We start from the raw sequence: 18,383 nt of genomic DNA, 5'->3' as shown, positions 1-18,383 counted from the left end.
AGTGTGAGGTGCTGCTTGCGAGTGCCTCGAAAGTCGTCGCCCACCGATCTTGTGCCTTACTATCGAGCCTCAACTGTTTACATCTCTTCGATTGATCCTGATTGTCGCTTCAGGGACATTCCCGCGAACAACAACGTGTGTGTATTTAAGTCGGCTAAGATTCCAGCCGTCTTCCTGTGAGATTTAACTTAATTTATTCCCTGTTATGGAAGATCACCAGCGGTATCTGCTGCCTTGTGGCCGTTGACGTTCCGGTTACCTGCTCTGGTCGTTGACGTAATTTTACGCAGTGTATTTTCCTCGTCATGTTGTTGCTGTCCACCGCGGCGTGTAGCTCAACAGCTGAGGTGTTTTTGGTCGTTGTGGCGCCAATATTCTCCGTGTCGTGTACTGAAATTTTGTGGTCGTTTTGCTTGTTGCGTTGAGCGGAACTGATTTGGTTGATTGGTCGGTCGGCTGTCTGTCAGTTGGGTTGCCTCTAGATTAAGAAGCCGTTGGACAGGCTGCCTGTCTCATCTAAATGGACGTTAGTGTTACAATCCCAGGCCGACCCTTGGAAACTTCTGAACGCCGTTCCGTGTGTGTTGTGCAGTAATTTCCCTGTTTGGATTTTAGTTATTTGGTTGATGTGTCGCTTTCAGCCGAGAATCAACATCTCTTAAATTAATGTTCTTGTCTTGCCCTTAAGGGATGAGATTGTTCTATTTTTATATGGGGCCTTCAGCCGAATTTTACTGGAGAGGTTTTAAGATAAGGCCTTCTGCCTTTTAGACTGAAACTCTTTCTAGGCCTTAAGCCGTTAAACATCTTTGTTGATATGTGGCCTTCAGGCGAGTATTAATATCTCTTAAATTAACGCCCATGCCTTGCCCTTAAGGCATGAGATCGTTTATTTTATATGAAATGTTTTATGATACGGCCTTCTGCCCTTTAAAATTGAAACTATTCTTCTACGTCTCAAGCCGTTAAATTACTTGTTGGTGAGCGGCCTTCAGCCAAGTTTTAATATCTCTTAAATTAATCCTCTTGTCTTACCCTTAAGACATAAGATTGTTATGCTTTGAATGGGGCCTTCAGCCCAATTTGCATGAAATGTTTTAAGATAAGGACTTCTGCCTTTTGATTGAAACTCCTCTTATTGCTTAACACGAGCCCTCCAGCTTGGTTCCATTAAAATTAAATTGCTAAGGCCTTCAGCCAATTAGACTGAAGATTTAGAAAATATTCTTGGGTGAAATCTCCAGAAGAAACTTGTATTTCAATTTTGCTTAAGCCCTGTGTCTTGGATTTTGAATATGGCCTTCAGCCGATCTAAAGTTGATGAAAGGAGATAGATTAAAGTTCTGAGTGTTTTGCATCCTCGTTGTAATATTGTGTGTTGATAAATAAAGTTTGTATGTTGAGTGCAACTGACAGGAACTCATTTTGGCCCCTTTCCACAACCTAATCCGCTCTGTCCTGCAAGCCCGAGCATTTCAAGACTTTCTAAGGTAGTGCAATTTCTGTTGGTCGTATACTTCAGTATCACGAATTATGATGTTATGTTTCTAGCTAATTCTTTTCTGCTACTCCTCCTTACTCTCGTCTTTCTTCGGCTTACTAATAACCCATATTCTTTACTTGTTACATTGTTCATTTCATTCCACATATCCTGCAATTCTTCTTGACTTTGACTGAAGGTATCAGAGTGATCTGCGATTGTTATTATTGATATTGTGGTGACCATACGAAACCGCATTTGTCTGGCCATAAATGTGTGGTCTTTGATTGTTCTAGGAGAAGGCGCATCAAACTAGAACACATGAAATATTACATAAATGAATAAAAGATTCACTTAACTTCCACAAAGTTCTTTGTCACAGTATTGTTTGATAAATTAAAGCTGTCATTGACTATGAAAGCATCGCTTGAAGCACAAATTAACAAATAGTTCTCTTGCAGTACAAAATGGAACATTTACCAAGATACATTTCTTTGTAAACTTTAATTGTCACTGTCCTACACGACGATGTTGCATGCTACAGTTGTGGTCTCGAACTGGGGCAGAGTCCTTCCATGCTCGGCTCTATGTTGACCTCCGATGCGAGGGCGCTGCTGTGTTCTGAGGGGAGGCATGGTATTTAGGAACGCCTCCCATACCTCGTTGCGAACTGCAGGGATAGTTCGCTAACGTCTGCAATATCGATATGTGTCGCCGACTTTGGAGCGACATCGGAATCTCTGGATGATATCACAGATATACTTTGATCCCTTATTTTAATCCCACTTCTGAATCAACCTTTTATTTCCATCATTGTCTATTCGACGTACATATTAAACAGTAGTACCGAAAGACCTCATCCGTGTATTACGTAATTTTAACCCGGGAAATTCGTTCCTTATCTTCCATTAATGTTATTGCCTCTTGGTTTTTGCACATATTGTATATTACTGGCCTTACCTACAGCTTACACTTTTTGAGAATTTCAAACATTTTACATCATTTCGCATGGTCGGAAACAGCTTCTAGGTCGACAGATCCAGTGAAAGTGTCTTGACTTTTCTTAAGTCTTGCTTCCATTATCAAGTGGAACTGCCTGTCTGATGCCCTCACCTTTATGAACAGGTCCTCAATTTTTTTTCCCATTCTTCAGTTCATTGTTGTTACGAGCAAATTTGATGCATCAGGTGTTCAGCTGATTGTGTAATAGCTTTTGCACTTATCTCTCTCTTTGCTATCTTCGGAACTGTGCTGATGATATATGGGCCCTTATACAGGGAGATTCAGATGATCATACCTACAGGTTTTATGCAACCCGCAACGCCTTCAAATTCCACATGCAGGTTTCATATTCCCTCTCTCGCTATGCGCAAATTATGAGTCCTACAGAAAAAATGATTAGAAAGTTTCTGTAGAAAATTTAATTTAGCTAAATTTGTACTAGGATACGTTTTCTCCAGAGGCCGTAGTTTTCGAATTATTCGAGAAAGATGTAGAAAAGCAATCTTTAAATGCCTTTTTCTTGGACAACTCGAAAACCATGGCCTCCAGCGAAAACGTAGCCGAGCACAAAATTTAACTACATTAAATTTACTACAAGAAAGACCTGTTCATTTTTTTCTGTAGAAACTAATAGTTTGCGCATAGCGAGCGAGAGAATATGAAAACATTGCACATCGTTTTTGAAGGTGTTGCGGGTTGCATAAAACCCATATTTAGGGGCGGCCGAATGACTCTGTATGTATAATCAGCTGCGAGTGCTTTTGTTTGCGACCTCGGTACGGACTCCTGGAACAGGGCAGCATCAAAGCGACCAAGCCAGAATCGGCCAGTGGCTCTAGAGGCAAGCTGAGGCCGCGAGTGAAATATCACGGTATATCCCGGCGCGCCGCCTGTGTTCCGGCCGTTTCGTAACACCAAACACATTTCCCCGTAACGAATAGCTCGCTGTTAACGACGTGTCAAACACGCCACGTCCCGGCCGGTTAGCAACTGAACGCATTTACTGCGGCGGGGGTTAAGTGAAAGAGAAGCAGCGGCGAGCGCCACTCGCGGGTGACTGACGCACGACAAATAAGCCAACGCCAGAGCCAGTAAGCGGGCTCGCGCGCTCCGCTAATGTCGTTACGGATTACACGCTATCTTTCCTCAAGTCAAAGCAGCTTTTGCGCCTCGCAGTACAGTCTGCATGCAAAATAATCGAACGTTTGGGGCACACAGATCTTCACAAACCGTGTTGTTCTAAGGCTAACGTATGATTCTCTTACAGCTTCTCCGTTATACTGAAGAGACTTATAGCTGAGACTTAAAGCGAAACGAGAATGTGTTTCTCCTGTAGCTTCTCATTTGTAATGATGACATCAGTTTCTGAGACTTCGAAACAGGCTCCGCTTCAGTCATCTGCTGTTTCCCTAAACGCCACAGAGGCTCACAAGCTTACTTCGTAATTCTGGAGTACGAAGATCACACTTCGAGGATTTCTCAGGACAAAAAATCTCAGATGAGTCGTGGTACAATTAAGAGCTTTATCATATCAAATATTTTCCTTAAAGAGAAGATTCCCACAACATGCTTCCCCAAACGTGAACCGAACAGGCGCCTTCTTCGAAACACGTTTCTGCACAATTACTGATTTGATCTAAAAGAACGCCTGGTCTGTCGAAAAGCCATCCTTCCCTCCAGAAGTGTTAGTCCAGCAAGGTATTCGAGAAGGCTCGTTACATGAAAAAGTGTGGGAGACCTATCAGGGGCTTGCACCTGTCACTCGGAAAACATTTTCTGAACGGACAAAAACAGAAACAAGCAAATCTTCTGTGTCCTGGTGTACATCTTCGTTTGAACTATTCCATTCCGCTACTGTAACGAGTAATAGGTCTCGAAATACCTGACATGGGGAACGAGTGAACAAGCGATATCGCACCTGATTCCATGTACAATATCTGGCATGCCAATTGTCCAGTCAACTAAGAAATGCAACATATTATTGATAGGCATCTACCAGGTTTTGTGAACCTGGTACTATACATTGGCTCTGCATGGGGAAGTTTTCATGTTTATAGAGTAAGTTTGTGTGGACAGTCTCTAGGTGCAATAGATTGGGACAAAACCTCTTTATATGTACCGTATCCGTTCTGAAGGACATATCCGATAGAACAGCCACCACAAACATAAGTAATATCGATGAACATAGATGGCTCCTCGGTGATTTCAGTGTCGGTGCACACTGCGTCCGAACACAAGCGGATTCATACAAAAGCTGTGCACAAAGGATTTAATGGACAGTGGACACCGCTAGCCTGTGGCATTTTGAGAATTTGGCTCGGATGGTAAGCTGTCCGGATGGCTGAGGTGGTCGTGTGTAGGGTAGGTCTGCGTGTTCGGTCAGAGGAGTGGTTACCCTCTGCGATTAAAAAAAACACTGAGTGAACAGTTCAGACGTCACTTGACCAGGTGTCATGTGACGTCTGCCCCGCCCACATGTCGAGAAAAACAGCGAAAAAAGAAAGCGTTGTTAAAGCTGTCGCTCGCATAAAGAGGGAAATCCGTGAGTGAGTCTTGATCCGGCACAAACTTTCATTTGTCACCGTTGAATTAATTTCAATGCCCAACTGCGGCTGAGTTCTTCGTTTCTCTCAAATATCTGTAAGTGTATGCGGTCACTGTGTCACGTTAATGGACAGTGGACGTTACTAGCGTGTGACAAGTTGCGACAAGTTGAGGATTTGGATCAGCTGAGCAGTGTATCTAGATCTGCGGAAGTTAAGGCGACCCGTCACGCAATATACAGGGTGCATCAAAAAGAATCATCTGATCTGACACGTCTATATTTCTGAAACTAATAAACATGTACAATGAATTTTGTTTCTTGATGAACGGGAAATTCAACAAGTTTTGTTTTTTCATACCTTTTCACAGGTGTTCAATATGCACGGCATATGTGAATGCGATATTGAAATTGTTCCCACACTTCAGCGAGCATTTCTTGACTTACAGCTTCCACAGTTGCTCTCATGCGATGTCACTGTTCGTTCATTGTTGTTGGTAACGGAGACACATAAATAGAGTCTTTCATAAATCCCCACAAGAAATAATCGCATACAGTCAGGTCCAGCGACCTTGGAGACCAGTAACATAAGGCTGAATCATTTGGTCCACTGCGACCAATCTATCGTTCAGCAATCCTTTGATTTAAAAATTCCCGCACTTCCAGATGCTAGTGTGACGGCGCCCGATCCTGTTGGTAAATGAAGTCGTCCGAATCAGTCTCGAACTATGGGAAAATAAAGTTCGCAAGCGTATCGTGATATGTGCTTCCTGTAACAGTGTCCTCGGCAAAGAAAAATGGACCATACACCTTTTCCCATGAAACTGCACAAAACACATTAAATTTTGGGGAATCCCTCTCGTGGTGTTAAACTTCAAGTGGTTGTCCCTTACCCCATTTTCTTACGTTATGACGGTTCATCTTTCCGTTTAAATGGAAGGTCGCCTCGTCACTAAACACTAAGAATCGAAGAAAACTGTCATCCTCCATCTTGCCAAGAAAGAAATTACAGAACTCTACACGTTGTTGTTTGTTACCCTTCACGAGAGCTTGCAGTGGCTGAATTTTGAAGGGTTTCACCTGTGAAAACGCCGACGCGAAACACGCCAGATGGACATCAGGGGCACTTGAGCTGTCGAGCTGCACTGCGAACGGATTTCTGCAGACTCCTTGTGAAACTATGCCGGGTGCGTTCGACTTGTGTGTCACTCGAGGACAGCCCGGTGATTTGCCTCTGTACAAACAACCTGTTTCTCGGAATTGTTCATGCCATGGTGTAATAATCTGTGCTGTAAGAGGATCCACACCACACCTGGTACGAAAGTCACGCTGAAGAGTCATTACTGGCCCGCACTGCGCAAGACATTGATCGCAAAACGCTTGGTGTTGTCCCGACACTATTTCTACTAGAACTGAAGTGGGTGCACACTGCTGCCACCTAGTGGGAACCACGTAAAACTGTTGGTTCAACAGTACGTTGTTCACGCACACATCTCAAATAACATAATAGTTATGATATTTTTAAATCGGATGATTCTTTTTGATACACCCTTTACAGTATTTCACTCCCCAATTACGGGCGAGTTCTTCGTTTCTCTTAACATCTTGTTTAGGTCGAAAGTAGCTGATAAATACACTGTTTGACAAAAAAAGTGAAGCTCTCAGAAGACACGGTAGGATGTCAACGTAAACTGTACACGTTCACACTATCCGCGGATATGTGAGTGATTAGTGGTTCTCTGTGACAGGTAGAACGGACACAAGAGGGCATTCGCGTTGTTCTCTAGCGTTGTTACCCCGTCTGGTGGGAATATTTGGGAGGGGGGAGGGGGGGGATGAATAGTGTCAGATGAATGATGACTGGGAAGGGCACTGAGATGCCGCGAACTCGTATGAGACAGCGTTATCAGCACCTTAGAGAGTTCGAGAAAGGTATCATTGTGGACAAGTGGTCGAAACTTGCAATATCCATATTTGTTGGCCATTCAAATGTGGCAGTGGCTTCACGCTGGACTGCATGGGGACGTGTGGGTAAGCGTACTGGTCGTCATGGTTACAGTCTACTACGACTGACCACCACAAGAGACGATCGCTGTACTGTGCACCAAGCACATCATACCCGCTGCACATCTGCTTTTGACGTCATACAACAAGTAAAGGACTCCCTGCAACATTCTGTGTTATACCGCACCTTTCATTAGGTTCAAATGGCTCTGAGCACTATGGGACTTAACATCTGTGGTCATCAGTCCCCTAGAAGCTAGAACTACTTAATCCTAACTAACCTAAGGACATCACACACATCCATGGCCGAGGCAGGATTCGAACCTGCCACCGTAGCAGTCGCGCGGTTCCGGACTGAGCGCCTAGAACCGCGAGACCACCGCGGCCGGCAAGATTTTTGTGGCGTTGGTTGATTGGTTGGTTGGTTTGTTTGGGGAAGGAGACCAGACAGCGTGGTCATCTGTCTCATCGGATTAGGGAAGGACAGGGAGAGAAGTCGGCCGTGCCCTTTGAAAGGAACCATCCCGGCATTTGCCTGGAGCGATTTAGGGAAATCACGGAAAACCTAAATCAGGATCGCCGGACGCGGGATTGAACCGTCGTCCTCCCGAATGCGAGTCCAGTGTCTAGCCACTGCGCCACCCCGCTCGGTCCTTTCATTAGGGACTAGCAGCAGCTGTACAAGGAAATTACCGCATATGTTTTCTTTTTTTTTTTTCTTTTCAATGATCAGTCTTCTGACTGGTTTGATGTGACCCACAACGAATTCCACTCCTGTGCCAACCTCTTCATCTTAAAGTGGCTCTTGTAACCTATGTCCTCAATTATTTGCTGGATGTACTCGAATCATTGTCTTCGTCTACAGTTTTTACCGTCTAAAACTCCATCTAGTACAATGGAGGTTATTACGTGATGTCTTAATAGATGCCCAATCATCCTGTCCCGTCTTGTTGTCAGTGCTTAGACTGCAGTTAACACACAGTGCCGTCTGTAGTAATGCCGTGGCCAGAAAGCATGGGTTGCTGATAAATGTCCTCACACTGTGTTCAGCAATGAACCGCATTTCGGCATTTATCATGGATGGCCATCGCCGGGGAGTGTGGCGGTAACGTGGGGACAGGTTTCGTTCTTCCAATTTTTTGGAGGCGTACAGTAGTGTTTCTACCGGTGACATGACGTGGGGAACCGTCGGTTGTATATAAAAGTCATGAGTAGTATTGATTAAGGAACGTGTGACAGCATAGCGGTATATCGCAGACATTCTGCGTCCTCATATGTTACTACCTCTCACGTAACAGAATCGTAGTTCAAATTTCAACAGGAGAATGCTCGTGCACACATGGCACATGTCTCTATGAACTAATGTTGAGGTACTCCTGTGGCCAGCAAGATCACCAGATCTGTTGGTAGTAGGACATCAGCTACGTCCCAGTGTCAGTGTCCAGGTTATCAAGGAGCAGCTAGATCAGTTGACGTGATTGCCTTGGGGGAGGGTACGGCGGCTTCATGACAACCTCCGCAACCGTGTCAGTGCATGCATACACACCAGATGGGCTGCAACATCATGCTGGTAAGCGGGCTGATATTATTTCAAAATTCTTTGTAAATCTGAGTCGATCTTTTATTCACTGCAGTAACATCACACACTCGTTCAACCCGTTAAGTTGCATTTTGTTCCATCCTCCGCTTCTGGAGGCTTTACCTTTTTTGTGAGTTATACACTCTATAGTTCTGATTTCTAGCTTGCCTGAACTTCAGAACATTTTTGATTGTAGAATTCAAGGCAAATTCATTGCTTAAATTTCCAAGAGCTATTGCCGGTTACAGCATGCCTACGCATTAAACGAGTGGAATATATATAGTACGAGGGCAGTTCAATAAGTAATGCAACACTTTTTTTTTCTCAGCCAATTTTGGTTTAAAAAACCGGAAATTTCTTGTGGAATATTTTCAAACATTTCCGCTTCGTCTCGTATAGTTTCATTGACTTCCGACAGGTGGCAGCGCTGTACGGAGCTGTTAAAATGGCGTCTGTAACGGATGTGCGTTGCAAACAACGGGCAGTGATCGAGTTTCTTTTGGCGGAAGACCAGGGCATCTCAGATATTCATAGGCGCTTGCAGAATGTCTACGGTGATCTGGCAGTGGACAAAAGCACGGTGAGTCGTTGGGCAAAGCGTGTGTCATCATCGCCGCAAGGTCAAGCAAGACTGTCTGATCTCCCGCGTGCGGGCCGGCCGTGCACAGCTGTGACTCCTGCAATGGCGGAGCGTGCGAACACACTAGTTCGAGATGATCGACGGATCACCATCAAACAACTCAGTGCTCAACTTGACATCTCTGTTGGTAGTGCTGTCACAATTGTTCACCAGTTGGGATATTCAAAGGTTTGTTCCCGCTGGGTCCCTCGTCTAACCGACCACCATAAAGAGCAAAGGAGAACCATCTGTGCGGAATTGCTTGCTCGTCATGTGGCTGAGGGTGACATTTTCTTGTCAAAGATTGTTACAGGCGATGAAACATGGGTTCATCACTTCGAACCTGAAACAAAACGGCAATCAATGGAGTGGCGCCACACCCACTCCCCTACCAAGAAAAAGTTTAAAGCCATACCCTCAGCCGGTAAAGTCATGGTTACAGTCTTCTGGGACGCTGAAGGGGTTATTCTGTTCGATGTCCTTCCCCATGGTCAAACGATCAACTCTGAAGTGTATTGTGCTACTCTTCAGAAATTGAAGAAACGACTTCAGCGTGTTCGTAGGCACAAAAATCTGAACGAACTTCTCCTTCTTCATGACAACGCAAGACCTCACACAAGTCTTCGCACCCGAGAGGAGCTCACAAAACTTCAGTGGACTGTTCTTCCTCATGCACCCTACAGCCCCGATCTCGCACCGTCGGATTTCCGTATGTTTGGCCCAATGAAGGACGCAATCCGTGGGAGGCACTACGCGGATGATGAAGAAGTTATTGATGCAGTACGACGTTGGCTCCGACATCGACCAGTGGAATGGTACCGTTCAGGCATACAGGCCCTCATTTCAAGGTGGCGTAAGGCCGTAGCATTGAATGGAGATTACGTTGAAGAATAGTGTTGTGTAGCTAAGAGATTGGGGAATAACCTGGTGTATTTCAATGCTGAATAAAACAACCCCTGTTTCAGAAAAAAAAATGTGTTGCATTACTTATTGAACTGCCCTTGTAGTATACCCTGTTCGTCCTATCTGATGTAATAAATTTTTATTCAGATTTATTGTTAATACAAACGACATTAATGTTGAAGTTGTGTGAATTGAACTAGCTACGGAAGTACAGGCCTTAATGTCGCTGAATCAAGTAATAATTATAAATCAAGTGATATCGGCTACCAATGCACAACACACTATAAATCCCAAACATTCTACTAAGTGAATATTCAGTACATGATCCGTGAAGGAAACTGATTCAGCATTCCATAATAATGAGGACTGAGGTCCAGTGCTGAGATAATGCGCAGATACGTCTTTTAACATTTTTATTTAATCTAGAATACTATACAATCGCATATTTTTCTCAGAAGTGAATAGCCAGAAGTGATCTCAAAAGAGATCAATCAGAAGTGCTCGAAACAACAAGCCTCGAACAATACTGCTATCATGTTTCATAACTTCATAATGACCAACGAGTAGAGTTGAGAATAGTACGGAACCCTTACACTGCATATATGTATAGACACTTTCAATTTCTTATACTCTGAACGAAGATGCATGTTTGGTGAAATGTGTGCGCTCAAAAACTTGATATTACACAGTGTTCGATCAGCAGTCTGTAAATTCAGGCTTATACATGTTCTTTTATTCCACTTTTTCGCGGCAGGCTGGCAGCAGCTGAGAACTTGCTCGCCGTTCTTCAGATTTAACATCTTACGAAGCAACGATGCAAAGATGATGAATTCCTTAAGCCAAAGGAGTACCTAATTTTAATATGCCCACAAATGGCTGCAGTAACAACGGAGAACGAGTTAGATAACGATCAGTTTTGCTTTAGGGAAGGTAAAGCCACCAGAGGGGCAGCTCTGACGTTACGGTTGATAACGCAAGCAAGGCAAAAGAAAAATCAAGACACGTTCATTCAATTTTTCAATCTGGAAAAAGTGTTCCAGGAAGTCAAACTGTACAAGATGTTCGAAATTCTGAGAAAAATAGGAGTAAGATATAGGAAAAGACGGGTAATGTATGATATGTGCAAGAGCCAAGAGGGAATAATAAGACTAGAAGGTGAAGAACAAGTACTTTGATTAAGAAGGGTGTAAGACAGGGATGTAGCCTGTCGCCCCTATTGTTCAATCTGTACATCGAAGAAGCAATGACGCAAATAGAAGAAAATTCACATGCGGGATTAAAGTTCAAAGTGAAAGGATATCAATTTGCAGATGACATTGCTATCCTGAGTCAAAGTGAAGAAGAATCACCAATCTGCTGAACGGAATCAACAGTCTAATGAGTACAGAGTATGGACTGAGAGTAAATCGAAGAAAGACTATGGTAATGAGAAGTAGTCGAAATGAGAACAGTGAGAAACATGACATCAGGATTGACGGTCACGAATTAGATGAAGTTAAGTAATTCTGCTACCTAAGCAGCAAAATAACCCATGACGGGCGGAACAAGGAGGACATCAGAAGCAGACTAGCACTGGAAAAAAGGGAATTCCTGGACAAGAGAAGTCTACTAGTATCAAAAAAGCTTTAATTTGAGGAACAATTGTCGAGAATGTACGTTTGGACCACAGCATCGTATGGTAGTGAAACACGGACTGTGGGAAGACGGGAACAGAAAAGAATCGAAGCCTTTGAGATGTGGTGCTCCAGACTAACGTTGAAACCAAGGTGGACTGATAAGACAAGGAGTGAGGAAGTTCTTCGCAGAATCAGAGAGAAAAGGAATATGTTTAACACTGACAAGAAGAAGCGACATGACGGTAGGACTTCTGTTGAGGCATCATGGACTAATTTCCACAGTATCAGAGGGAGCTGTAGAAGGTAAAAACTGTAGAGGATGGAACACATCCAGCAAATAATTGAGGACGTAGGTTGCAAGTGCTACTCTGAGATGAAGAGGTTGGCGTAGGAAAGAAATTCATGGCGGCCCACATCAGATCAGTCAGAAGACAAAAAGCTAGCATAAAGACACCATAATGGAGATAACGTTGTTATGGTGCTGACGTTGGTGTTGGACCTGCTTTGATTTTACTAGAAGCTGAATTCGTGAGCTTGATAAGAAACTCGGAGTAAAATCTTGGATGCAATGAAATTGTGCTAAGGATTGTGGATGTGGGATTCAAATTAATATGTAGCTGTTGAGCAGGAATTGGTTTGAAAAAGGGATTTTCCAGTGAGTATTCGTAGATCTGGAAAAGTGGAACATTAGCTGGCGTTTCAAATGGCTCTGAGCACTATGGGACTTAACATCTGTGGTCATCAGTCCCCTAAAACTTAGAACTACTTAAACCTAACTAACCTAAGGACATCACACACATCCATGCCCGAGGCAGGATTCGAACCTGCGACCGTAGCAGTCGCGCGGTTCCAGACTGCGCGCCTAGAACCGCTAGACCACCGCGGCCGGCAAGCTGGCGTTTGGTGGGGACTAGGTGCAGTAGGATTGGTTGCACAGGGCAATATGAAATTGGGATTAAACGAAGATATATGGGCTGGTGAAACCGAAATGGAGGTGGATATGTGAATGTGTGGCGATGACACAGAAATGGAGTACTGCACGGCTTAAAAGTCATCATGGTCTCGGGGTAGAAAGGAGCCAGATTCTCGAAATAAACTGAAAGATAATTTAAAAACAAACTGCGTTGTGATGGACGACAATGTTCATGTGGCTGTACTGGAAAGAAGTGTGCTACTTTTTAACAGCACACGGATTATGATGTTGGAAAGTGCAGGTAATCTCATTCGAGGTGATCGAATCAAACACGCTACTCAGCTGGACGTCTCTGCTGGTAATGCTGACACACTCGTCCACCAGTTGCGGTGCTGAAGGTGACCACAAAAATTATGTAACAAACAAAGAGGGACCAAGAATAGTTATAAGATAACGCTGATCCAAAAGAATGGAAGAAATCATTACTTTGTGCCCGCCGGGTTCCTCGCAGCCTAAAAGAAAACCATAAAGAGCAGAAAAGTACCATCTGTGTGGAATTGCTTGGGCGTTACGAGGCTGATAGTGACAATTTTTTGTCGAACATCGTTACAAGCGATGAAACGTGGGTTTATCACTTCGAACCGGAAACAAAACGGCATTCCAAAGAGGGGCGCCACACCACTTTGAAACATCCCCTTAGAAAAATTAATTAATTACTGTGCTGATAAACCTCTTACATTATTTGATTTTCAAACAGCTGAGCAGAACTAAATGCGCTCAGACATTTCGCTCTTTATCTATTCTGATCAACACTAAACTGACAGTCAATACTTTTAGCGCAACGCAATCTGACTTTCAAAAATCCCTACAAAAGAATGGCCCTGACTGACATTAACCTATACCTTTCACAAATCACTTACCTCACCAAAACTCTTCGTTACTCGAACTACTGCAATACAGCGAGCGCCACTACTGCCAGCTAAATAAAAGATTCAAACTACTGAAGGCACTAACTACTGATAGGCATAGTTAGCAAATGAAAGACTTTGATAGAGAACAAACAATGTATTTACCTTAATAGTGTTCAAAAGTCATAATATATATAGCAGTTCTTGACATCCAGTCTTACAAATTTCAAAACTCCGCCATTTCTCTCCCCACATCCACCACTGCTGGCGGCTCACCTCCAACTGCGCAACGCTACGCGCTGTTAACATCCAGCTGCCCAACACTACAATGGCAGACAACAATGCAAACTAGCCACAGACTGCACACAGCACAGCCAGTGATTTTCATACAGAGCGCTACGTGGCGTTACCAATATAAGAACCTAAATAGCCTACTTAGAACTTCTCCGAAGAAAGAGTTCAAAGCCGTACCCTCAGCCGGTAAAATCATGGCATCGGTCTTCTGTGACTCTGGAAGGATTATCCTGTCTGATGCGCTGCCTCGTCAGCTCTGAAGTGTATTCTGCTATTCTCAGGAAACTGAAGAAACGACTACAGCATATTCGTCGCCACAAAAATGCAAACGAACTTCCCTGTGACAATGCAAGGCCTCACGCATGTCTCCACACCCGAGAGTGCTCACAAAACTACTTTGGACCGTTCTTCCTCATCCGACCTACAGGCAGAGTATGGGACCTTCCGATTTCCATGTGTTTTGCGCAATCAAGGATGCACTCCGCGGTAAGTATGAGTAGTAGGTGGATGATGGGGAGGTTATTGATGCAGGAAGACGTTGGCTCCAACGTTGGCCAGTACAGAGATACCATGCGAGCATACAACAGCCTACAGAAGGTTGATGAATGGAGTAGGCTCTGGCTGTTGACCCTCAACGTAAATAAATGTAACATATAGCGCATACATAGAAAAAGAAATCCAATACTGTACAACTACAGTACTGATGACAAAATGCTGGAAACAGTATCTACCCAGAGCGAACTCAAGTGGAACGACCGCATAAATAAATGGCAGGGAAATCAGACGCCACACTGAGATTCATATGAAGAATCTTAGGAAAATGTAAACCATCCGCGAAAGAAGTGGCTTACAAGGCGGCAGTTCGACCGAGTATTGTTCGTCAGTAAGGGATCCTTACCAGGTAGGACTGATAGAAACGATAGACAAGATGCAACGAAGAGCGGCGCGTTTCGTCACGGGATCATTTAGTCTGTGAGAGAGCGTTACACAGATGCTCAACAAACTTCAGTGGCTGGCGCTAAAAGACAAGTGTTGTGCATCACGGAGAGATTTACATCTGAAATTTCGGAAGAGTACATTCAGGGAAGAGTCGAAAAATATTGCTTCCTCCTACATACATCTTGCGAAATGACGACAACGAAAACATTCGGAGGAATTAGAGCTAATACAAAAGCTCACCGACAACCATTCTTCCCGCGCCCCAATCGGGACTGGAACAGGGAAGAGGGTGAACAGTTAGTTGCACCAGAAGTACCCTCAGACACAAACCTAAGGTTTCCTGCGGGAAACAGGATTGGCTTCACAGAAGGAGCCAGTTGAAGGAAGGGTAAAAGAGAATGTGTGTCAACTATTAAGCAGGTGTGGTGCACTGTGGTGGTCTTTTTCACTACGACATGGCTCTGAGACAGCATTCAGATGGCTTCCCACAGGAAGAACGCTCGGGAAACTGGAAGAAGGGCAAAGTATGACGAGTGGAGCCCAGGAGTTTGGTATTGCTCACAGCATTGTTTCAGGTGCATGTGGAGAGCATCCGGACCGCAGGCAAAGCTGCCAGAAGGAGAGGAGCAGCAGATGACTGCTTCACAGTGCGACTGTCAAGAACCGACCCACGTCAAACAGCGGGTGCAGGTGTAACCACATTTAAGAGTTATTTTCTTGATGCTGTTATCAGCAAATACGTGACATTAGGCTGCACCTGGTACGAAAAACTGGCCACTTATGAATCATGTGGAACTAAAAATCGGTGTCAAGGTCATGAATAATAATACAGTAGACCGTAAATTTCCGATATCAGCAACCTTCGTCATGGACACACGTAGAAGAATTGTCTTGATGCAGCCGAGTGTCATGACTTTCCTGAAACACATTTAACACACGTCTAGGAGCTCAATGCTCACAAAGAGACTGCATGAGGATGTTATCTTGGCCCAACGACCGTACATTGTGTTTCGGGCACCCGCACATCGGTGGCAGCGTTCGTGATGCTGCCAAGAGCATAGGGACTCGACCAACGAGGACTGAATCTAATCAGCTGAGGCTTTAAGATGGTGTACTGAAGCACCGAAACTGGTAGCCATACATTAAATATCATCGTAAGGATGACTGTAGGTGTTCCATTTTATCAGTGGCTGAAGTCCCTCAAACCTCCAGTCAATAGGATGGACATAAAAAACTAGGAGTGGGGTCTCGTAATCCTCTCAGTATGGGTAGCGATTCTGCACGTGCCCTCACATGACGAAAGGTGGGAAAATTAATGAACTCAGAAACGAAGTCGAAGATGATAGTTTTTCATGGTCCAGGTGTTGCGACCATAACTGGGTTGTCTGACTTGGGGCAGATTTTGACTGCATAGCCCGCCATGCTTCTGTCTTCTGCTCTCCTCTTCATTCTTTGTACCCCCTTTGTGTCCTACTGACATCATCCAGCATCTGGAACCTTCTTCTGCCCTTCCCCCTCTTTCCCGGAACTAAACCTTCAATTGTCTCTACTGCACTCATGCTCATGCTGATACATGGTGAAACAACGTTCTGGTGGACGGTTTGTGGGTTTAAATCACCTCAGGGTATGACCATGCGGTGCATTTGACCTACGGTCCTCGCACGGTGGCGCTGGCAGCAGTCCACATACGTAGAGGTGTGTTGGTGCATGTCAGAGTACGGTTCAGCGAATAATTGTGCAGTCGCTTTCAGACGTGCTAATGGTGACTGTGTGTTGAAAATGGCTCAAAAAACACATATTGATGATGTTATGAGGGGTAGAATACTAGGGCTACTGGAGGTTGGTCAAACACAGCAGATCGTATTATGGGCCCTCCAAGTGCCACAAAGTGTGATCTCAAGATTATGGCATAGGGCCATCGCAGAAGTTGGGAAGGAAAACATAGGTACAAAGAAGGTAGCTGCGAAGAAACCATGGGTAACAGAAGAAATACTTCAGTTGATTGATGAAAGGAGGAAGTACAAACATGTTCCGGGAAAATCAGGAATACAGAATTCCACTGTTAAATGCAGAGGAGAGGGCAGATAGGTGGAAAGAATACATTGAAAGCCTCTATGAGGGTGAAGATTTGTCTGATATGATAGAAGAAGAAGCAGGAGTCGATTTAGAAGAGATAGGGGATCCAGTATTAGGATCGGAATTTAAAAGAGCTTTGGAGGACTTACGGTCAAATAAGGCAGAAGGGATAGATAACATTCCATCAGAATTTCTAAAATCATTGGGGGAAGTGGCAACAAAACGACTATTCACGTTGGTGTGTAGAATATATGAGTCTGGCGATATACCATCTGACTTTCGGAAAAGTATCATCCACACAATTCCGAAGACGGCAAGAGCTGACAAGTGCGAGAATTATCGCACAATCAGCTTAACAGCTCATGCATCGAAGCCGCTTACAAGAATAATATACAGAAGAATGGAAAAGAAAATTGAGAATGCGCTAGGTGACGATCAGTTTGGCTTTAGGAAAAGTAAATGGAGGAGAGAGGCAATTCTGACGTTATGGCTAATAATGGAAGCAAGGCTAAAGAAAAATCAAGACACTTTCATACGATTTGTCGACCTGGAAAAAGCGTTCGACAATATAAAATGGGGCAAGCTGTTCGAGATTCTGAAAAAAGTAGGGGTAAGCTATAGGGAGAGACGGGTCATATACAATATTACAACAAACAAGAGGGAATAATAAGAGTGGACGATCAAGAACGAAGTGCTCGTATTAAGAAGGGTGTAAGATAAGGCTGTAGCCTTTCGCCCCTACTCTTCAATCTGTATATCGAGGAAGCAATGATGGAAATAAAAGAAAGGTTCAGGAGTGGAATTGAAATACAAGGTGAAAGGATATCAATGATACGATTCGCTGATGACATTGCTATCCTGAGTGAAAGTGAAAAAGAATTAAATGATCTGCTGAACGGAATGAACAGTCTAATGAGTACACAGTATGGTTTGAGAGTAAATCGGAGAAAGACGAAGGTAATGAGAAGTAGTAGAAATGAGAACAGCGAGAAACTTAACATCAGGATTGATGGTCGCGAAGTCATTGAAGTTAAGGAATTCTGCTACCTAGGCAGTAAAATAACCAATGACGGACGGAGCAAGGAGGACATCAAAAGCAGACTCGCTATGGCAAAAAAGGCATTTGTGGCCCAGAGAAGTCTACTAATATCAAATACCGGCCTTAATTTGAGGAAGAAATTTCTGAGGATGTACGTCTGGAGTACAGCATTGTATCGTAGTGAAACATGGACTGTGGGAAAACCGGAACAGAAGAGAATCGAAGCATTTGAGATGTGGTGCTATAGACGAATGTTGAAAATTAGGTGGACTGATAAGGTAAGGAATGAGGAGGTTCTACGCAGAATCGGAGAGGAAAGGAATATGTGGAAAACACTGATAAGGAGAAGGGACAGGATGATAGGACATCTGCTAAGACATGAGGGAATGACTTCCATGGTACTAGAGGGAGCTGTAGTGGGCAAAACTGTAGAGGAAGACAGAGATTGGAATACGTCAAGCAAATAATT

This window comes from Schistocerca americana, chromosome 6, assembly GCF_021461395.2.
Source record: "Schistocerca americana isolate TAMUIC-IGC-003095 chromosome 6, iqSchAmer2.1, whole genome shotgun sequence".
Classification (NCBI taxonomy): Eukaryota; Metazoa; Arthropoda; class Insecta; order Orthoptera; family Acrididae; genus Schistocerca; species Schistocerca americana.
This window is presented reverse-complemented; position numbering follows the sequence as displayed.